The sequence below is a fragment of the Manis javanica genome, chromosome 14 (genome assembly GCF_040802235.1).
Source record: "Manis javanica isolate MJ-LG chromosome 14, MJ_LKY, whole genome shotgun sequence".
NCBI classification, from domain to species: Eukaryota; Metazoa; Chordata; class Mammalia; order Pholidota; family Manidae; genus Manis; species Manis javanica.
In genome coordinates, this window is record NC_133169.1 from 49,496,015 (window position 1) to 49,518,889 (window position 22,875).

The following is a 22,875-nucleotide window of genomic DNA, read 5'->3' on the forward strand; positions in this document are numbered from 1 at the left end:
GCTATCCTTACTGGTGTGAGGTGATACCTCATTGTAGTTTTAATTTGCATTTCTCTGATAATTAGCGATGTGGACCATCTTTTCATGTGTCTCTTGGCCATCTGTATTTCTTTTTTAGAGAACTGTCTGTTCAGTTCCTCTGCCCATTTTTTAATTGGGTTATTTGTTTTTTGTTTGTTGAGGTGTGTGAGCCCTTTATCGGATCTGTCATTTTCAAATATATTCTCCCATACTGTAGGGTTCCTTTTTGTTCTATTGATGGTGTCTTTCGCTGTACAGAAGCTTTTCAGCTCAATGTAGTCCCACTTGCTCATTTTTGCTGTTGTTTTCCTTGCCCGGGGAGATATGTTCAAGAAGAGGTCACTCATGTTTATGTCTAAGAGGTTTTCGCCTATGTTTTTTTCCAAGAGTTTAATGGTTTCATGACTTACATTCAGGTCTTTGATCCATTTTGACTTTACCTTTGTATATGGGGTTAGACAATGGTCCAGTTTCATTCTCCTACATGTAGCTGTCCAGTTTTTCCAGCACCATCTGTTGAAGAGACTGTCATTTCACCATTGTATGTCCATGGCTCTTTTATCAAATATTAATTGACCATATATGTTTGGGTTAATGTCTGGAGTCTCTAATCTGTTCCACTGGTCTGTGGCTCTGTTCTTGTGCCAGTACCAAATTGTCTTGATTACTATGGCTTGTAGTAGAGCTTGAAGTTGGGGAGTGAGATCCCCCCTACTTTATTCTTCTTTTTCAGGATTGCTTTGGCTATTCGGGGTCTTTGGTGTTTCCATATGAATTTTTGAATTATTTGTTCCAATTCATTGAAGAATGTTGCTGGTAATTTGAGAGGGATTGCATCAAATCTGTATATTGCTTTGGGCAGGATGGCCATTTTGACGATATTAATTCTTCCTAGGCATGAGCATGGGATGAGTTTCCATTTATTAGTGTCCCCTTTAATTTCTCTTAAGAGTGACTTGTAGTTTTCAGAGTATAAGTCTATCACTTCTTTGGTTAGGTTTATTCCTAGGTATTTTATTCTTTTTGATGCAATGGTGAATGGAATTGTTTTCGTGATTTCTCTTTCTATTGATTCATTGTTAGTGTATAGGAAAGCTACAGATTTCTGTGTGTTAATTTTGTATCCTGCAACTTTGCTGTATTCTGATATCAGTTCTAGTAGTTTTGGAGTGGAGTCTTTAGGGTTTTTTATGTACAGTATCATATCATCTGCAAATAGTGACAGTTTACCTTCTTCTTTACCAATCTGGATTCCTTGTATTTCTTTGTTTTGTCTGATTGCTGTGGCTAGGACCTCCAGTACTATGTTAAATAACAGTGGGGAGGGTTGGCATCCCTGTCTGGTTCCCGATCTCAGAGGAAATGCTTTCAGCTTCTCGCTGTTCAGTTTAATGCTGGCTGTGGGTTTATCATATATGGCCTTTATTATGTTGAGGTACTTGCCCTCTATTCCCATTTTGCTGAGAGTTTTTATCATGAATGGATGTTGAATTTTGTCAAATGCTTTTTCAGCATCTATGGAGATGATCATGTGGTTTTTGTCTTTCTTTTTGTTGATGTGGTGGATGATGTTGATGGATTTTCGAATGTTGTACCATCCTTGCATCCCTGGGATGAACCCCACTTGGTCATGGTGTATGATCCTTTGATATACTGTTGAATTCTGTTTGCTAATATTTTATTGAGTATTTTTGCATCTACATTCATCAGGGATATTGGTCTGTAATTTTCTGTTTTGGTGGGGTCTTTGCCTGGTTTTGGTATTAGGGTGATGTTGGCTTCATAGAATGAGTTTGGGAGTATTCCCTCTTCTTCTATTTTTTGGAACACTTTAAGGAGAATGGGTATTATGTCTTCTCTGTGTGTCTGATAAAATTCTGAGGTAAATCCGTCTGGCTCCGGGGTTTTGTTCTTGGGTAGTTTTTTTATTACCGTTTCAATTTCTTTGCTCGTAATTGGTTTGTTTAACTTTTGTGTTTCTTCCTTGGTCAGTCTTGGGAGGTTGTATTTTTCTAGGAAGTTGTCCATTTCTTCTAGGTTTTCCAGCTTGTTGGCATATAGGTTTTCATAGTAGTCTTTAATAATTCTTTGTATTTCTGTGGGGTCTGTTGTGATTTTTCCATTCTCATTTCTGATTATGTTGATTTGTGTTGATTCTCTTTTTCTCTTAATAAGTTGGGCTAGAGGCTTATGTATTTTGTTCATTTTCTCAAAGAACCAGCTCTTGGTTTCGTTGATTTTTGCTATTGTTTTATTCTTCTCAATTTTGTTTATTTCTTCTCTGATCTTTATTATGTCCCTCCTTCTGCTGACTTTAGGCCTCATTTGTTCTTCTTTTTCCAGTTTCAATAATTGTGATGTTAGACTATTCATTTGGGATTGTTCTTCCTTCTTCAAGTGTGCCTGGATTGCTATATACTTTCCTCTTAAGACTGCTTTTGCTGCGTCCCACAGAAGTTGGGGCTTAGTGTTGTTGTTGTCATTTGTTTCTATATATTCCTTGATCTCTGTTTTGATTTGTTCATTGATCCATTGATTATTTAGTAGCATGTTGTTAAGCCTCCATGTGCTTGTGAGTCTTTTTGTTTTCTTTGTAGAATTTATTTCTACTTTTATACCTTTGTGGTCTGAAAAATTGGTTGGTAGAATTTCAATATTTTGGAGTTTACTGAGGCTCTTTTTGTGAGCTAGTATATGGTCTATTCTGGAGAATGTTCCATGTGCACTTGAGAAGAATGTATATCCTGTTGCTTTTGGATGTAGAGTTCTATAGATGTCTATTAGGTCCATCTGTTCTAGGGTGTTGTTCAGTGCCTCTGTGTCCTTACTTATTTTCTGCCCGGTGGATCTATCCTTCAGGGTGAGTGGTGTGTTGAATTCTCCTAAAATGAATGCATTGCAGTCTATTTCCCTCTTTAGTTCTGTTAGTATTTGCTTCACATATGCTGGTGCTCCTGTATTGGGTGCATATATATTTAGAATGGTTATATCCTCTTGTTGGACTGAGCCCTTTATCATTATGTAGTGGCCTTCTTTATCTCTTGTTACTTTCTTTGTTTTGAAGTCTATTTTGTCTGATATTAGTACTGCAACCCCTGCTTTCTTCTCACTGTTGTTTGCCTGAAATATGTTTTTCCATCCCTTGACTTTTAGTCTATGCTTATCTTTGGGTTTAAGGTGAGTTTCTTGTAAGCAGCATATAGATGGGTCTTGCTTTTTTATCCATTCTATTACTCTATGTCTTTTGATTGGTGCATTAAGTCCATTTACATTTAGGGTGACTATTGAGAGATCTGTACTTATTGCCATTTCAGGCTTTAGATTCGTGGTTACCAAAGGTTCAAGGTTAGCTTCTTTAGTATTTTACTGCCTAACTTAGCTCGCTTATTGAGCTGTTATATACACTGTCTGGAGATTCTTTTCTTCTCTCCCTTCTTATTCCTCCTCCTCCATTCTTCATATGTTGTGTGTTTTGTTCTGTGCTCTTTTTAGGGGTGCTCCCATTTAGAGCAGTCCCTGTAGGATGCCCTGTAGAGGTGGTTTGTGGGAAGCAAATTCCCTCAGCTTTTGCTTGTCTGGGAATTGTTTAATCCTGCCATTGTATTTAAATGATAGTCATGCTGGATACAGTATCCTTGGTTCAAGGCCCTTCTGTTTCATTGCATTAAGTATATCATGCCATTCTCTTCTGGCCTGTAGGGTTTCTGTCGAGAAGTCTGATGTTAGCCTGATGGGTTTTCCTTTATAGGTGACCTTTTTCTCTCTAGCTGCCTTTAAAACTCTTTCCTTGTCCTTGATCCTTGCCATTTTAATTATTATGTGTCTTGGTGTTGTCCTCCTTGGATCCTTTCTGTTGGGGGTTCTGTGTAATTCCATGGTCTGTTCGATTATTTCCTCCCCCAGTTTGGAGAAGTTTTCAGCAATTATTTCTTCAAAGAGACTTTCTATCCCTTTTCCTCTTTCTTCTTCTTCTGGTATCCCTATAATATGAATATTATTTCTTTTGGCTTGGTCACATAGTTCTGTTAGTGTTGTTTCATTCCTGGAGATCCTTTTATCTCTCTCTATGTCAGCTTCTATACGTTCCTGTTCTCTGGCTTCTATTCCTTCAATGGCCTCTTGCATCTTATGCATTCTGCTTATAAATCCTTCCAGGGATTGTTTCACTTCTGTGATCTCCTTCCTGACATCTGTGATCTCCCTCCAGACTTCATCCCACTGCTCTTGCATTTTTCTCTGCATCTCTTTCCATTGCTCTTGCATTTTTCTCTGCATCTCTGTCAGCATGTTCATGATTTTTATTTTGAATTCTTTTTCAGGAGGACTGGTTAGGTCTGTCTCCTTCTCAGGTGTTGTCTCTGTAATCTTTGTCTGCCTGTAGTTTTGTCTTTTCATGGTGATAGAGATAGTGTGCAGAGCTGGTACAAGTGACCACTGGAAGAGCTTCTGTTCTTGTTGGTTTGTGGCCTTCCTCACCTGGGAGAATAGCGACCTCTAGTGGCTTGTGCTGGGCAGCTGTGTGCAAATAGGGCTTCTGCTTCCTGCCTGGTTGCTATGGGGTTTATCTCTGTTGTTGCTGTGGGCTTGGCCTGGCTGGGGCTGTCCTCCAAAATGGTGGAGCCCCGTTGGAGGGGGAGTGGCTGGGAGGCTATTTATCTCCGTAAGGGGCCTCTGTGCTCCCTGCTGCCCAGGGGGTTAGAGTGCCCAGAGATCCCCAGATTCCCTGCCTCTGGTCTAAGTGACCTGTCCTGCCCCTTTAAGACTTCCAAAGAGCACTCTCCAAACCAAAACAACAACAGCAACAATTAGAGAGGGAACAGAAAAAAAAAAAAAAAGGAAAAAACACTTGATTTTTTTTTTGTCCCCAGGCACCGGTCCCAGGCACCCACTCACTGGTCCTGCTGCCCTGCCTCCCTAGCACCAGGGTCCCTGTCCCTTCAAGGCTTCCAAAAAGCACCCGCCCACTGGTCCCACAGGGAAAAACGCGCGATATTCTTTGTCCTTAGGCGCCGGTCCCAGGCACCCGCTCACCAGTCCCGCCGCCCTGCCTCCCTAGCACCGGGGTCCCTGTCCCTTTAAGGCTTCCAAAAAGCACTCGCCAAAAAGAGGAAAAAAAAGGGGAAAAATGCGCGATTTCCTCCGTCCTCAAGTGCCGGTCCCAGGCACCCGCTCACCGGTCCCGCCACCGTGCCTCCCTAGCAACGGGGTCCCTGTCACTTTAAGGCTCCAAAAAGCATTGGCCAAAAAAAAAAAAAAAAACCGCTCCAGTTTCTTTCTACCCGCCGGGAGCCGGGGGGAGGGGCGCTCGGGTCCCGCCGGGCCGGGGCTTGTATCTTACCCCCTTTGCAAGGCGCTGGGTTCTTGCAGGTGTGGATGTGGTCTGGATGTTGTCCTGTGTCCTGTGGGCTCTATTTTAGGAAGATTTTTCTTTGTTATATTTTCATAGCTCTATGTGTTTTTGGGAGGAGATTTCCACTGCTCTGCTCACGCCGCCATCTTGGCTCCGCCTCCTAAGCCTGCACTTTTTAATCATTTGTGTTGACTTGCTCTGCTCTGACAAGCTGTCTGGACCAGTATCTGCACCTTGCCCCTAATCAGCCCACCTGGGTGACCACATATGCCTGTGACCTCGCTTTCATTTCAGTCTTGCCATTGAGTTAATTATAACTTGTTGCATGCAGCTTGTCCAGAAACCCCACTCAAAAATGGTTTACAAAAAGAGAATGCAATTGGTTTCAGGTATGGATGGATCCAGCAGTTTGAACCAATGCTCTTTTTCTCAGCTTGACTTTCCTCTGTTAGCCTCATTCTCAAACTGGCTGCTCCCCGCTGTGCATCCCTGGTCTGTGAGCTTAAGCCAATGCCAGGAGTATTGTAGGGTTAACTAAATACTTGTGGAATGAATGAATGGATGAATGATGGGCTTAACACTCTGGGTTTACAACCTATTAGCTTAGCAATTCCAGGAAAAAGAGAGTAAATAATTTTCCAAACCAAAGTCATCAGGGCTGACTCTATCTAGTCTGGTCTGGGTTTGGGTCATGTATTTATCAGAGTAGGCTAGACTTTGCCATGGTAACATGTAAACCCTGAGATCGCCTACTGCTTACTCCCAGCACAGTCCAGTGTGCTTAGGGGATGGACACTTTGCTCCAAGTAGTCACGAAGGTGTCCAGACTCCTCCCATTGTATGACCATCTTCAATGTGAGCCTCAAGATTTTAAGGGAAAGGCAAAAAACAGAATATCCCACGTGGGAGATGTGTTAAGATGCAGGCCTGAAAGTGGCATCCATCACTTCTGCCCATAGTCCAGTCAGAGCTGGGACAGGAGAATAAAGTAATTTGTAAACTCAGAGTATTGTAGCTTATCATAGGCCATATGATTCCTTGAGTCAATTTCTGAAGCCAAGGGTTCTCACTGTTCTGACTGACCAGGACTGGGTTACATATTCATCTCTGAAGTCAGGGCTTTGGGTCAGTCCACCATACCTCCTGGGCTGGCTGTGGAGCAGGGCTGCTTTCTTGAGAGGAAGCCAGGGTACCATTACCAGCTTGCAGGACCAGCAGAAATAAAGCTACCTTTATCCCTGGGTGCTGCTTCTTAACAGTCCTCAGCCCCACCCAGGGCTGGCAGACTCCTTCCAAGCATCTTTAGTAGGGTCAGGCTGGCAAAAGAACCCAGAACAACCCTGATCATATGTGTAATATAAAAACAAAGTAAAATCTAAGGAACAAAACCGCAATAGACCTACAGACACTAAGCAGTGACTAGTGGTTACCATGAGGGAGGGACTGGGCTGGGTGGGTAGGGAGGGCAAGGGGGGATAAAGAGGCACAAAAAATCTCAATCACAGTATAATTTGGTCATGAGGATAGTAGTATAGCATGGAGAATACAGTCAATGATTCTGTAATGTCTTCTTATGTTGACAGATAATAACTGCACTAGTGTGGGTGAGGATTTAATAATATGGGTAACTGCTGAACCACTGTGTTGTGTACTTGAAACCAATATAAGCTTGTATATCAATGATACTTTAATAAAAATGTATAAAATAAATTGTTCTCAAATAACTTTCAGACCCTTGTGGTCCCCCAGTTTAGTGGGAATATTCAAGGCTTATTTTCACAACATAGACCCTGCACAGATAAAAAAGATTTAGAGTAACACATTAAATAGCAGAGAGTAATCTGTATTTTAATAACTTTTAGAAACTGGTAATAAAATTCATGCATATTCCTTGTAGAAAACTTGGAAAATAAAGACAAGTGTTGGTCAGCTTTCATTGAGATATGCTGCAATAACAAATAGTCCCCCACATCTCAGTGGCTTCCAGCCACAAAGGTTTACTTCTTGTTCGTGTTTTATATTGTCAGTGATGTAAGCCAGGCTTGTCCTGTGAGTCTCCACTCCACGATGCAGGCTAAAGATTCAGTCTCACTGGGACATGCTGTTCTAGTAGCAAGGAAGATAGAACTGGTGAAACCACCAATGGCTTTCAAGCACCATGCATGTCTCCTCTGCCCATGTTCCACTGGCTGATCAAGTCAATGGTCAAATGCAATGTCAGCAGGGTGAGATAGTATGCTCATCTCAGAGACAGGCACCGCATGGTCCCAGGAAATGTGCAGAGGCCTCTCACAGGGAAAGGAAGAGCAGAAACTTGGGAACAAAAGAGTATCGATGGCAAGTATAAAATAAAAAAATGTAATTATCACAATCCTTCATCCAGAGGTAACCACTGTTACCCTCTTGTGGGTTTCTTGCACTGTTGTTCCTAACTAAGCATGTGTAAACTAACATTCCCATGCAATCACAATTTGCATGAATCACTCCAAATACTCAAACAAAAGCAATCAAAAACAGATAATCTAACCAATCAGCAGATCAAGCCCCAATCAGATAATCTAATCAACCTCTTCCTTCTATCAAAGATGGCCTCCCAGAATCAATTTCCCAGACCAGTTACTTAATTTGGTTGAAGAAACAAATTTTTTCAGCACAATGTGGGTGATGGGCCAACTGTATGCCAGACATGAGGATTAATTGACTTAATTGGGTTAATTTGATTGTATAAATTGAGCCTGACTAACTTCATATGTGCAATATTGTGATTTATAAGAAATAAATGCTTGGTCATTTAGATGACCAAAATATATTTGTCCATTGCTCCTGGCTCACAGCTCTCAAAACCCTTGGAATTTTCTGAGTGATAAAAGCAATAGAAGCATCTTTTGTTATAATCTTTGGTGCCTCATCCTTACTTCTTAAAATTTGGCTTGAGAGCCCAAGGTGAAATGGGTGTCTTATTATTCATGATAAGCTCTTCCCACCACAACTGGACTTATGTTCATGAGGGGCTTTCAGAAAGCACCTAAAGATGGAGGCTGGTTGCCAAGGGAACCGTCCATGAAGAGAGAGTTGGAACTTTCAGTCCCACCCCCTGAGTTCTGGGGAGGAAAGTGGGAGCTGGAGATTGAATCAATTGCCAGTGGCCAATGACTTAATCAATCATGCTTATGTAATTAAGCCTTCATAAAATCCCAAAAGGAGGTGGTTCAGAGAGCTTCCAAGTTGGGGGAGCAGAACGCCTCCACATGCCACCGAGCCAGGCCCCAAACTCCCCCAGGACAGAAGATCCTTTATTTGAGACCTCTCCTGATGTGTCTCTTCCTCTGGCTATTGATTCATATCCTTTAACATCCTTTGTAATAACTCTGTAATTTGGTGAGTAAATGTATTTCCTGAGTTCTGTGAGTCACTCTAGCAAATTAATTGAACCCAAGGAGGGGGCTGGGGAACTTCTGATGTATAACCAGTTGGTTAGAAGCATAGGGGACAACCTGGACTTGCTATTGGCTTCTGATGCTTTCTCCAGGTAGGTCGTGTCAGAACTGAGTTGAATTGTAGGACACTCTGCTGGTGTTGGAGAATTGCCTGGGGTGTGAGGAAACCCCTACCTTCCCCATGTTGGAATTGGAGCCAAATCTTTATATATAACTGTACATTTTAATTTCTAACAGGTATCTAATTTTTAGTCTGAACTAATTTTATAAGGATTTTCCTCTCTTACAAAAAACTTTACAAGCATAATTTTAATGACCACATAAAGGTTTATTGTATGACTATATCATAATTATATAACCCAAGTCTTGAACGTTTTAAATGTTTCTAACTTGTGTTTATTTATTTATTTTTTTTAGGAGAGCAAGGTACAAGCTTTTATGTAGAAATAAAGTGAGAGGAAAGAGGTCCTCACGCCAGGAGGGGACAAGAGAGCCCACTTGTGTTTTTTTAAATATCTCCTACAATCTATATATATGTTTGTAAAATAATTTCTTAATGCAAAAGTAACTTACTTGCATTATACAATATGCAGATAAGGAAAAAAGTTATATTTGCCTGTGACTCTACCTCCTAGAGATAATTGAATAGATATCCTTAAATATACACATTTATTTATAAACAACAGTGGGATCATTTAAAAATGTATGTTGTGTGATTTTCTGATTTGTCCTCATGCTTGAGACTCACAGAAGAGGACTAGGACAAAAAAGGTACGACCATGTTTAGTCTCTTAATCCATTTTGCCAGCCAGATTAATGTGTTATTACTAATACATTATTATTAATGTGCACATCCTCCAGCTGTGTGTGTGTGCCCCCTACCCCACTGTAGTCATTATGTTGTGATTGCCACTTGCTTCCATCTTGCCAGAAGCGACCTTGGCTTGAATCCCAATGGCATCCCAAGTAGACATTGTGTCTGGGTGACAGGCCAGCCCCCAGGAAGCAGGGTGCTTTGGGACCGAGTCAGCCTGTACCGCACTACGCTGCTGTGGGAACTGTGGCCCAGCCTCCCTTCTCTGTATGGGCAGTGGCTGCTGCTTACCGCCACCTTTGATTCTTGTTTCTGCTGGTGACTCTGGGTGTGAGCACAGTCCTGCAATCACCTCACAGAGGGCTGCACATAGGGGTTTGCTCCTAAAAGATGGAACGTAGTGCAAGTGATGGATGCCCCTGCTGAGGTGAGGCTGTAAAGAGGGCAATCCATGTCGCTCACACCGTCGCTCACTTTGGCCATGACAGTTGCCACGTGGTGAGCCTTCCGATGGAGGTGGCCTGTGTGGTAAGGTGGGTGAGGAGGGCCTCAGGCCAGCAGCCAGCAAGGAACCGAGGCCTTCAGTCTAATGGCCCACAAGTTCTGCCAACAGCCATGTGTGAGCTTGCAAATGGATCCCTCCCCAGTGTAGCCTTCACATACCTTGATGGCAGCTTTGTAAGCAACCCTGAGCCAGTAACACCCAGCTAAGCCACACCTGATTCTTGACCCACAGCAACTGGGAGAAAATAAATGGGTGTTGTTCTAAGCCACTAAACTTTGGGTTTGTTTGTTATGCAGCAGCAGATCACCAAGAACTCCTACTTCCTAGGGGTTATGAAATGCTTAATTTTTTTTTAATGAAAATACTTTCTAATAGTAAAAGTGTTGAGAAGCATTCCTCTAGATGAGAGTTTACAAAGTGACAAACCATAGCCAAAATCAGCCTGTGGCAGGGTTTGCCTTTTATTCCCACTTTGGAGAAGGTGTGGGTATCTACACAGTGTTTACAAAATCTTTTGAGCCAGCATTTAAAATTTGAGGTTTCACAAGAAATCACCGACCCCTCTTGACAAACTGGAGGCCAGGCCGCCCAGCGCTCCTTCCTGCCTGGCAGCTGACCGATGACGCTGAGCAGCGCTGCGCCTAGCTGGGGCATTATTCTCCCGTTTGCCACAAAACACACCATTCCTTACTGTTTGCATTTCTAGGGCCAAGTGTCGGCGGCAGCTTATCACTGCATTGCCACCATTTCTTCTATAGAGAAAGAGACAGTTAAGAGAATGTTAAGATACAGCAAAATTTTGTTCCCACACCCTCATCAAAGGAAAATAAAGGCCAAGAGGGTCAGGAATTGAGACGACACGCATGGTGTGTGTCTGCTCCACGTGACATCGCGGAGCCCCGATGCCCAGGGCGGCTCCGCTCATGGTCCACCTGGTGCGCTGCAGGTGAGCGCGGCTGGCGGCCAGGGATGGCCGGTCTGGCTCAGCAGCGGCAGTGCTTCTGAGCCACCGTTTCTACCTTGGTCCACCTCCTCGTCTCAGAGCCCCTCCCTCCCTGTGAAGAGACCTCACACGGGTATGCATACCGGGAGGCGTGGCTCACCACAGGCCACCTGTGTTACAAAGCAAGTCATACTTGCCAAGAATTCTCAGAAATATGCCAGTAGGGACCATCCCAGGTGGTTTCACTTAGAAGCTAAGGAGGTGGGAAAGGTGGCCACAGAGACCTGGAACCGTGAAGCCACTTGGAGCACACGTCAAGAACATGAGAAATGGCCTGGCAGCTGAGAGTTGCCAGACAGGATGTAGTATTCCCAACTGAATACAAACTTCTGTAGATACACCACTGGGCAGGGCCACCCCATGAGCACGGAGCATCAGAGACAAGCACACAACCGCACAGATACCAAGCAGCCCTCCTGGGCCCCGAGTGCCTACTGTACTTCACCAGTGGGGACTCTAACCCTCTCTGTTCCTCCCATCTCCTAAGTAGCATTATTAGGAATCACCCAGTTGCCCCTGCTTCCTCACAGCACCCAGTCCAGAGCTGACCAGCACTCCCCACACATGCCTTAGCATCGCTGGACACAAGGCCCAGCCTAGAAGCCCCTCCCAGCCGCCTGGACCGTCTGGAGAGTGTGCGCCCCATGCCCCAACCAGCTTTGACTCTGGGTTCCTGGTGGGCTTGGATGCCATTCATTCATTCAGTGACATTTACTGTCTGCCCCGCACTTCTTCCTTTCTTCCCAAGGTTTCAGACCCGCCCCACCCTCCAGGGCCTGATTCCATTTCCAATACACTGACCGCTTCCGGGACAGAGAGCACCATCTTAGCATTGGCTGGAGAAGACCATGGGAAGACAAGGACTCAGCTTGTGCAAAGGGAGGAAATTGACTCCAAGCTTGAAGTCTTCTGGGCCCTTCCCTGCAAGTTTGCTGTCCTGCTGTGGACACACCTTGTGACCTCTTGGGGGGAGACAGGCCTGTGGAACTGACTGACCCCACGGATCAGGCCAGGGTTGGCCTCTTCACTTGGTGTCCACAGCCAGGGACAAGGCCCAGCCCTGATCTCAGATGCTCTTGTGGCAGATCAGCTTTGAAGAAGCCCTGGGAGCATGAATGCCAAATCCAACCAGGGAAGCAAAGACCGGAACTGAGGGTCAGTGCCAAGGCCGCCCCTGGTCAGAGGGGAGGGTGAGGTCAGTGGGAACAGCCAGGAATAGGCTGAAGCCCTAGAGCTGGTGATTCTGGCCACCACTGCTGAGCCCACACCATGTGCCAGCCACGGGCAGACACTTTATCTAACTTCCCTCTAATCCTCTATTTTGGGGGGTCTCAAGACTGCCCTGAAGTCTGATGAGTTGCTAGAACTCACAAGACTCAATACCAGGTTATATTCACACCTAAGGTTTACTACAGAAAAGGAAACAGTAAAAGCAACAGGAAAAAGATGTACATCGGGGGAGGTCCAGGCTTCCAAGTCCTGCCCGCATTGGAGTCACTCAGGACACGCTTTTCTCGGCAGCAGAGAAGCATAGGAGCCTGTGTAAACGTCTCTGCCCAGCAAAGCCCACTCAAGCCCCAGGATCCCAGGCTCCCATAGAGGGCTGGCCGCATAGGCACATCCTTCTGCAACAGCCACAATGTGGGATCCCACAGGTGGAACTAGGTACGGCAGCAATCCTGATGTTTGCACAAAACAATCCCTGATGAGTCCTAAGAAGCTGGGCGCTTCTTAGAGATGCCGCCGTGCTCTGGGCATACACAGCACCATCGGTCAGCAGCAAAAGGAGGGCTCTGAGGGCCACACTCCCAGCGACTGGCCACAAGCCAATCTTGGTTCCAGGCTTCCCTGGAGACATACAAGGATTGGGCAACCAGATTCTTTCTCCACAGCCTCATGGTGAGTTTGCACAGGGGCATTTCTAAGCTATTTACAGACAAGGAAACCAAAGTGTACAGTGGCAGGTGAGCAGGAATTTGAACGCAGGACCATAGGGGGTGGAAAGCACATGATAATTAAAGGTGAAGACTCTGAGGCCAGGTAGGTCTGTATCCCAGTATTGGGTCTGCCACCAAATTTCAATACTGCTTCAAGCAATTTCAGCCCATCTGTATAACAAAAACAGAAATCATGACAGCTCTTGGAGCGCTGTCACAGGAAGGTGTGAAGCAGTGCAGTGGAGGCACACAGCCTCAGCTGTGAGTGAGGTGTAGATGGGAGCCCTCCGGAGCTCATTGATGATGAGGTGGAATGGCTCACCTGAGTGAGCCAGAAGCACAAAAACAGCTCCAGGGAAAGTGGCAAGAGCTGCACCTTCACTCCAAGGGGGCTGCCACAGCCCAGCTCAGCTTGGACCACTCTGGCCCTTGAGCTCCCATGAAGAGCTCCAACGGGGTCCTCATGACCATGCACCACACAGGCAGCAGCACTGACAGCCAGGCTTGTGGCCATCATCCAACCTTCAGCAAGGCAGCCAGCCAGGTAGGGGGCGGGTGGAGAATGCACAGACCTGGCTCCCTGCATCAGCCTCCACATCTGGCTTTGTGCCCTATGGGTGCTCACTGCAGTTCTCAGGCTCAGGGCTGCCTTTGTACATTAGGTATAATGCTCAGTGAAAGGCTGCATGACAAAGAGGGTGCATGGCCACTGGAGGCTACCAGCCCACAGATTCATGTTACTGCGTCCTCACGGAGCATCTTAACATTTCAAACTAGTTGCCAGCTTTTTAATAGCAAAAGATGTTTGTCTAAAATCTGAATTTCCAGCTTCTCTTGGAAGATGGGAGGGGGTGTGTGGTCTGACCACATGTGACCTGCAACCCCATAAGCCGTAGGTGGCTGGAGCTGGGCTCAGACAAGGGTCTCCCTCCCCTCCTGGCTGGCCACAAGCCCAGCTACTTGTTCCTCCAGGCAAGCAGCTGTATCTGGGTCTGTCCACTTCATGGCACAGGTCTCTGGGTGACACTGTCCAACAGTGCCAGGCAGGCCAGGCCGAGGTCTACCCAAGCCAGGTTCCGAGCTCCAGTCCTGGTTCCACTGTGTCCCTGCAGTGGCCCCAAGCAGGTGTTGTGCCCAGTCCTGCATGGGGAAGTCATGCTCCCTGCCAGCCAGCTGTGCACATGAGCAACTGGGGGCGAGGTGGAAGGTGACAGCAGAGGCCCAGAGTGGGGGCTGCACTGCCAGGGACTCATGCTCCTCCATCACGTCACGGGGGGAATCTGAAGCCACATCAGCGCCCGACCCCGGGCAACCACAGAGACGTTGGGTGCCTGCTGACCAGCCAGGAAAGAGTAGCCAGGGTGGGTATACTGGGAAATGGCAGGCATGGGAGTTGGAAGGCTGGAGGAGCTCCACAGGTTTGGGGATTCTGGGTGGCTGGGTCAGAGCTCACATAGGGACAGGCCTCTCTAACTGCCAGGACCATCAGGCCTCCTGGGCCTCCCTGGGGGACAGGGACCCATCATGAAGGCAGCACCTGTCATCCCCACGCGCTCTCCTGGTTCTGGATTGGGGGTGGGTGGGGGAGCAGGGACCCAGGAGTGCTGGCTGCACTGAATGCCTGATGCTCCTGGGGTCCCCCTGGGGGGCAGAAGGCAGGACACCAGAGGTAGGTGGGCCAGCAGCCCTCTGGCTCCTGCATCTGAACTACCCCCTCGGGGCAGCACTTCAGGCCTGCCTACCTGGAGTCCTTCTCCGTGGCTTTCAGGGTGAGCTCCTCCGAGGCACAGCTGGCAGGTTCCTCCTCCTAGGCTTCCTCTGACCCACAGCAGGAGAAATCCCTCCTTCTGCTGTGCGTCCTGGGGCCTTGGACAATGCCCCATTATCCTGCCAGCCAGCCAGGCTGTATTGCAATGGGATAGTCAAATGGCTGTGCTCCCCACCACCAGTCCCTGAGGGCTGGGGGCAAGAACCACCTTCTGTGTCCCTGGTGCCCAGCACAAGGCCTGGCACAGGGAGGGACCTGATACTTCCACAGTTCACAGGTCACGGATAGTATGTCATCCCTGAGTGGCCCATGTGCCTGTGGTCCTTGCGCAAGTGCAGGCCCACCCCAAGGAGCATGTGGCCCCGTGGTGTCAGGGCCTGTGTGCAGCGGGCCCAGGGGACGGGAGGGGTCTACATGACCTCAGAGGGGTGTGTGCGGGGACACGGGTGAAGTCATGCTTGTTTATGAGGCTCTGACACAGCGCCCGTCATTTCCTCCCTGCGGGGCCACACAGTGCTTTCCCCACTCAGCCAGCCCGACTTACTCTCTGGTATCACACACTGTCACCCTCGCAGACTTTTCACACACATTTCAGCAGGGACCACAGGGTCAGAGCTGTTTGTCTGCAATATGAATAATGGCAGCTGGGAGGCACCCCGACTGCAGCTTGGCATCTCTGGGGAGCATGGGTCAGGCAGAGCCAGGCCCCAGGAGGGAGCTCCTGGGAGAGAATGACCACAGGGACAGAGAGGGACATGGCCAGCTCGGATGCCCTAACCTGCCTTCCTGCCCACAGTCCTCCCAGGGAAAGGCCTGCAGGGCCCAGAGATGGGGTCCCAATTTAGAGGGACCAGGGAGCAGTCATAAGGGCCTCAGATTAAGGGAGGGAGGACCCACGCGGCTCAGGTGGGGGCAGGAGCCGGCAGGGGCCAGCACCAGGGAGGAGCAAGCAGGCCTGGAGTTCCCCTGCTGGGAACAGGAAGGTGACCCAGTTCCACCCCATCCCCCAAGTACTGGCCCCTGAGGCAAAATGTCCTCAGGGGCAAAACAAAAGATACAGACTTCACAGACTAGGAGGCGCCTGCCCTACCTGAAGGCATTCACATTCATAAAGGTTAAAACATGTTGCTGGTCAAATTGGAAACATGCACACACGCACACATGCACATATGCACGCACACACAACAACACACACACATATACACACTGCCCCATTTGGCACGGTTACTGTGCAATCCCCGACAAGAAGCCTGACAGGCCCTCACGATGCTAGAGCAATTTCTTTGGTCCGCAAGGGGGTAGGGTCTAGCTATTTTCTGGCCCTTTCTTCTGATTATTTCTTACTGAAATATAGGTTACATACAGTAAGATGCACAAATGTCACAGGCTGCCTACACCCAGTCTATCCATACCCACACATCCATCCAGAGGAAACCGCTGTTCTCATTTCTATCATCACACATGAATTTCAACGGCTCTTAAAATTTACAAAAATGGAATCATACTGTATAAATATTCTTGTACCAGTCTGTGTGAATTCATGTTTTTATTTCTCTTAGGTAAATATGGAGAATGAGAATCCTGGGCCCTATAGTAGCAGAAATTGCCAACAGAAATTGGCAAACAGTTTTCCAAAGCAGTTGGACTGTTTTACTCTTTCACCAGCAGTGCATGAGAGTTCCACTTCCTTGGTATTTTCATCAACATTTGGTATTGTCAGTCTTCAAAATGAGCCATGCAATGGGGTGGGTAGTAGTATTTCATTGTGATTTTAATTTGTATTTTCCCAATGACTATTGAAGCTAATAAGTACCTTTTCATATGTTTATTGGTCACACGGATATTTTCTTTTGTGAAGTGCCTATTCAATATTTTTTCATTTCTTGTTGGGTTTTTATCATTTTCTTTTTTCTTTAGGGGAAGCTCTTAATGTGTTCTAGATAGTCTACTATTCTAGCCCTTTGTCAGATGTATGTACTACGAATGTTTCTCCCAGGTTGTGGCTTGCCTTTCACTTTCTTCACGGTGTTTGTAGGTAAGCAAAAGTTTTCCATTTTATTAAAGTCAAATTGATCACTTTTTTCTCTTATAATTACTGCCTTTTGCATCTAATTTAAGAAATATTTGTCTACTCTGAAATCATGATGACAGTTTTCTGCCTTTTTCCAGAAGCTTTATTGTTTCATCTTTCATATTTAGGTCTATGATTCATTTCAAAATATTATTTCTGTATGGTATAAGGTAAGGGATCAAAGTTCATTTTTTAAAATATACATTTCCAATTGATCCACCTGCATGTATTTAAAAGATTTTCCTTACTGCATTAAACTGTACTGGAGCCTTTGTTGAAAATTATGTGACTATATTTGTGTGTGTCTGTTTCTGGACTCTGTATTCTTTCCACTGGTCTGTGTATCTGTCTTTACCCCAACACCACAGTGTCTTGTTTACTATAGCTTTATAGTAATCTTGATATCACATAGTGTAAATCCTCCAGCTTTGTCCTTTAAGTTTGCCTTGGCCCTTTATATTTCCATATGCATTTTACAATCAGCTTGTTGGTTTCTACAAAAAGAGCTTGCTGGGATTTGCATACGAACAGCATTGAACCTACAGGCCAATTTAAGGAGAACTGACATCTTAACCATATTGAGTCTTACAATCCATGAATATGGTACTCCTCCCCACTGTTTAAATCTTTAATAATTTCCTTCAGCAATTTTTGTGGTTTTAGGTGTAGAAATCTTGTATATCTCTCATTTAAAATTTTTATTTTACATAGTGTTTTTATAGCATTTTAGTGTCTAATGACAACTCTCATCTGTTTGCTCTCTCAAGCAATGTGTATTATATTCTCAGTCCAAATTTTGAAACGAGCAAGTCTGATTTGGCCTATTAAACACCACAGTCTCTCTAAGCACAATCTCCCTTGAATTCGGGTACCAATCTGATCCTATTACCAACACAACACATTCCACCTTCCCTTAGTAGGAAACTTCAGGTATGATATTTTTTCACAGGAAAGAGGGCTTGTGTGTGGTAGCCACTGGGACTGATATACCTGCTACAGATCTTTAGCGAGTTTTCTTCCCCAACCCCCCCCACCCCCTCAAAGATATGTCCACCTGGATCCTCAAGAGTGCGGCTTTAATTGAAATCAAAACCTTTGTATATGTAGCTAAGGTAAAGGTCTTGTGATGAGATCATCTTGGATTAGACTGGGCCCCAAATCCACTGACAGGTGTTCTCACAAAAGACAGAAAAAGAGAAGAAATGCAAAGAGACAAAGAGGAGAAAACCAAGTGAAGACAGAGGCAAAGGTTTAAGGGATGCATCTACAAGACAGAGAACACCAAGGATTGCCCACAGCCTAAGTCCACCAGAACTGGAAAAGGCATGGGGTGGCTTCTCCCTCACAGCTTCTGTTAGGGTGCAGGCTTCCGAGGCTTCCCCAAAGAACAAAATACACAGGCATAGAGATGTAAATTCAAGCAAAGTCTTTATTCAGCCAACTAGTTGGGGTCCAAGTCAGCCCGATGCAGTGGGTCTCAACAAGGACCCCGAGCACTCAGAGCCAAGGGTTTATATAGCAATTTCAAAGCACTTAACTCATAGCAATTTTCTATAACTATACATTATTCTTGCAAGACATATATCCTGGGGTTAAGCAAGGGCAGGGTAAGACTACTCCTCAATGGGCTCATGATTAACTTGTTTTTCAAGGCCTTACCCAGTTCCAGTTTTTCTTTCTAAGTCACATACTCAGAAAATGGCTTCTAGGCCTTTAAGATGGCTATGCTTATGCTAACCTATTTCTATTCTTACATTCCCCTCTTCTTCTTGTATCTATTTCAATCATGAAATTAGGGGTCATCTGTTTGGTTAACACTCTGATAGTTCTGTCTCAACACTATGATTTGCACGGTGCTAATGCGTTCTTTGATAAAGGTAACACATGGAGTGACTCCGGTTTGGCGGGCCTACTACTTGTTAGAATAAGCTGGGGTGGTGCTGATTACTTCTGTCTTGTTGTAGAGGGAGGTGTAAGTTTTAGGAACTCTCTCAATGCAGGTTCTTTGCCTACTTGCAGGGGATAAAGTGAGTCTCGGTCTTTGTCTTCTACAGATAGGGACTCTAGCTGCTGCTAGGGAAAAGGGGCGATGACCGCTCTGGCTGCTTCGTGCTGAGAAGGGGGTGCAGTAAAGGGTGCAGCTAGGTCTCTATTACTGGTCAGTTGAGAGGGCTTCAGAAGGCTGGCGCTTCTATTACTATTTGCAGTTTTGTGGCTTCTAGGCAAGATAAAACAAATTGTGTTATTAGGTTATGTAGCAACATCTGGAGTTGGATTTTCTATTCTGGAGGCTGCAGTTATTGAAACAATACTTTTCTCTAAAATCACCCTCATTTTTATTAGAAATAACCAGGTTAAGAAAATAATTAACAGCTGGCTTGATCATTTGCACAAGTGCAGCAAGAAGAGCAATTGATTACACAGGCTCTTTTAAATATGCTTTGCTGGAACTTTTTATAAGGAATTTCAGATTGAACTTTTAAAGGCCTCTTGAGGCCAGACAGCCAAGCTAGACTTGCCATCAGGCTTTGCCTGAAGTACCTGTAGATTTGGATGAATTCTTCTCTTCTCGAGGTCTCTGAACCTGCCAGGAAGTGACCTTCTTTACTCACCTGGTAAGGCTGCTGGGAACTCTGTAAGCAAGGTACTAGGCCAGTTCTTCCAAAGGGCTTTGTTGGCTTTATAAAGTCAATCTTAGTTCCTTAAAGTTGTTCACATCTGAGTCCATGCACATGTCTCTCAGGTATGACATTCCAGTCAAAGCCCTGGCAGTATAACCAGTGTTCTTAAGTAGTCTTCTCACAAGGAAAGCAGATTCTTATTGAACTCATGCAAATAAACATACTGCCATGGAATACAAAAACAGTCACTGAAAGTTTTTAAACTCTGGAGGGATCAGGTAGAGAGAAGGAAGTTTCAATTCTGCTCATAAAGATAGTCATTTACTAAACTGTTGTCAGTTTAAGAGAACAAGGTTAAAACACTTTATCAGCAACATTTGAAACAAAAAGACACAAAATCATTTTCTTTAGTTTATGTAATCTTATGTAACTAATACCTGTTCTGCTGAAATCTAGTTCTTTACCAGTTTAGGGATAATACTATAAATGACAAAAGACTTACAAATGACAATGGTTAAAGATCTGATGAGAGCTTACTGTAAGACAGTTGACATAAGGAAATTCTGTTATTTCTGTAATACAAAACATTTAGTAACAAAGTTTAGCATCATTCTCTTTGACAGTGGTTTCCTGGTAAATAAATAAATATATATCAGATAAATAAGCCAAATTAGTCAAATACTTTCTCTAATGAGAAAAAAATTCTTCTGACATGTTCCAGGGGCCCTCTGGAAAATATCAGAGTTAACTAGAGGTAAAAGCACTTTTTTTTTTGAACTTAGCATAAGTGTCCAAGACTAGATACAAAAAAAGCAGAGAAAGTGCTTAAGTCTACAGGTCTTCTCTGAAAGCTTCAAGAATGTTTTACTCTTTAATAGTAGATATAAGCTGCTATGCAAATTCTATTAAAAGCTCTAAGATCATTTGCATTAAAAAATATGAAGAGTCCTCTGAAGGACTACTACTAGTAAGATGGCAAACTTCCGGCTTCTCTTCGGGGTCCTTGGTTTCCGCCGGCGCCACCTGAAGCCCAATCACCTCTTGCTCCCCTCCCAATCCCAGCACCTAGCCAACAGCCACCAGCTCCGTAGAAGTGACACCTCAATCAATTCATGCCCCTTCCTATATAACCTAGCACTTTTCCCTAATAAAGCGGAACTCTCCGGTTAATTGCTGCTATGTGTCACTCCTTTCCTTTCATCCCCCATTTTTTTTTTTTTTTTAAAACATACAGCATATAAATTAAACAAGAAGACCTGGTGGTTGTCAAAAAAAATCTATTACAACCTTTCTCAAAAGTGGTCACACGTTTGTCCATTTAAACTTTTACAGTGAAACTTGTTTTTCTGAGAGAAACATAATCTTGTCTAGATTCTAGTTTAATTTTTAAGAATAAATTTTGGTTTGTTAACTAAGTGCATTTAATCAGCTGAAAAAAGCTTTGTTACCATTCTGCTTAGGTGGATAAATTAAGAAAACAAATAATCAGTAACAACTTTAATCATTTGTTGGTTAGAGATTTTTCCACTTATAAAAATATATGGAATAATTCAATTTCTCAGGCCATGCAATCGTTTTCAATAACAAAATATTTCAAAGGCAAATAAAGCTTATACAGTTGTTAACAAACTTTAGCTTTTCGTCTTTTTAATATTACAATTTCATTTTTTTTTTTTTTTTTAATATTCTGGCAACTCACTGAGACTTTAAGCATGAGAAACTGCTTTGATCTTTCAACATTAAGAGCAGACTAACAGTTAAAGAAAACTGTTTAACTAGAAACAAGATTCTAATTTTGCTGTGCACTTGATGTCAAGACTCACTTGCTTTAATTTCACTAGGCACGACTATATCTGTAAGAATATAGTAATTTATTCTTCATTTGCCCTATGGTCCCAAGCACATAAGCCGGTGAGAATTAGCCTGGGCTTGCCTGCGGCTTGACTGGGTTTATCTCACTTAATCTCTAAACATCCTGACCCTCCCCCCCAAAGCAACATGCTGAGCGGGTCTTCTACAACAAAAGGCACCACGCTGTTTTCTCTCTTTAAACAAATAGCTGTACTTTAGAACAAAGTTACTTTCTTTATCACAAAACACATTCTTTAGCATGCAGAAGACTTTTCATTCTTTATACTTTTTCTTATTAAAACATACATTTTTTAGCATAGAGAAATGTTTTATTACTTTAAATAGTTTTAATTAAAACTTAAAACCATTAGAAACTTTAATTTCCAGTGAACACCGAGAAGCAGGCCATTGTAAACTGTTAAACTAACATTCTTTAGATTGACAAATTTATGAACACATTTTATAATTTCTGTAACCATGAGCTTTACAGCACAATCTCTCATAGAGTATATCTTCTTAACTTAGCAAAACTTTAAGGTTTTAGGTTTCTACAAAGATTCTCAGGCAGTAGGTAGGTATACACACTGTAACACACAATTAAAAAGAGGTTCACTTGCTTCAGTCATTTAGTTCACTCATTCGTAACAACTATTCTAGATTACTTACAAGACCTTTACTGAATATTAGACAAAGCCAAGCCTTTAAGCATTTTATTTTTAAAAGATTTAGCAGATAACATGACTTAAATGACCTCAGGTAAATTTAGGCAGCTGATAACTACAAGGACATGCCCGCCTCAGGCAAACTCAAATTAGCATTAATGCTTAACACTTTTTATCAGGTTTTCTGGAAGTTTTAGAATACCCAATTTTCACAAGCGCTTGTCTTTAAATCAATTTCATTAATACCATCCGGAGGTAGAAAGATATATTCATTTACACACTTAGGGGGTCGTCTGAGTCTGTCTCATGGTGAGAAAGAAGGAAAAAGAATATGAGGGAGACAAAGGCGAAGGATGAAGATGCCACTTCAAACAAAATGACTGTTGTATGTGCTTGTGAACGAGTGCCTGTCGTTGCACAGTTTTTCTTCCACGGGGGACGCGAATTTATCTGGGATTCGCGGCTGTGACCCCCTTATCCTGTCACGGGAGTCTTCTAGCGGCGGGCTCCCTAATGGCTCTTAATTGCCCGACCCGTGCCCGCGGGGAATGATGTAGTGGCAGAAAGGAGGAACGGAGAGAGCAGGAGAACCTTAGAACAAGGAAACTTAAAATGAGAAGCGCAAAAAAATATAAACTGAAACCAAAACACAGTAAAACAGTCAATGATAACACCAAGCACACACACACCACATCTGATCGCACTCGTTCGGACCGGTCCTTCTCTCACTCTGGTGCGCACCACACTCACCACTTTCAGGGTCTTCAAAAACTCTCGTAATTCTCCTGAAGGGCGTCCACTCGGACTGCCGCAGGGTGACGAGCTCGATCTTTTC

The 22,875-nt window shown here is 44.3% G+C and overlaps 1 long non-coding RNA gene across 1 annotated transcript in view; it reads right to left on the reverse strand.

The window, feature by feature from the left end:
* Positions 1 to 15,054, reverse strand: part of LOC140846288 (uncharacterized) — a 32,566-nt gene extending 17,512 nt beyond the window's left edge. Inside the window, exon 1 of the long non-coding RNA XR_012125302.1 lies at positions 14,810 to 15,054. This is a non-coding gene — a long non-coding RNA (uncharacterized lncRNA). The remainder of the gene's footprint in view (positions 1 to 14,809) is intronic.
* Positions 15,055 to 22,875: the final 7,821 nt, after the last annotated feature.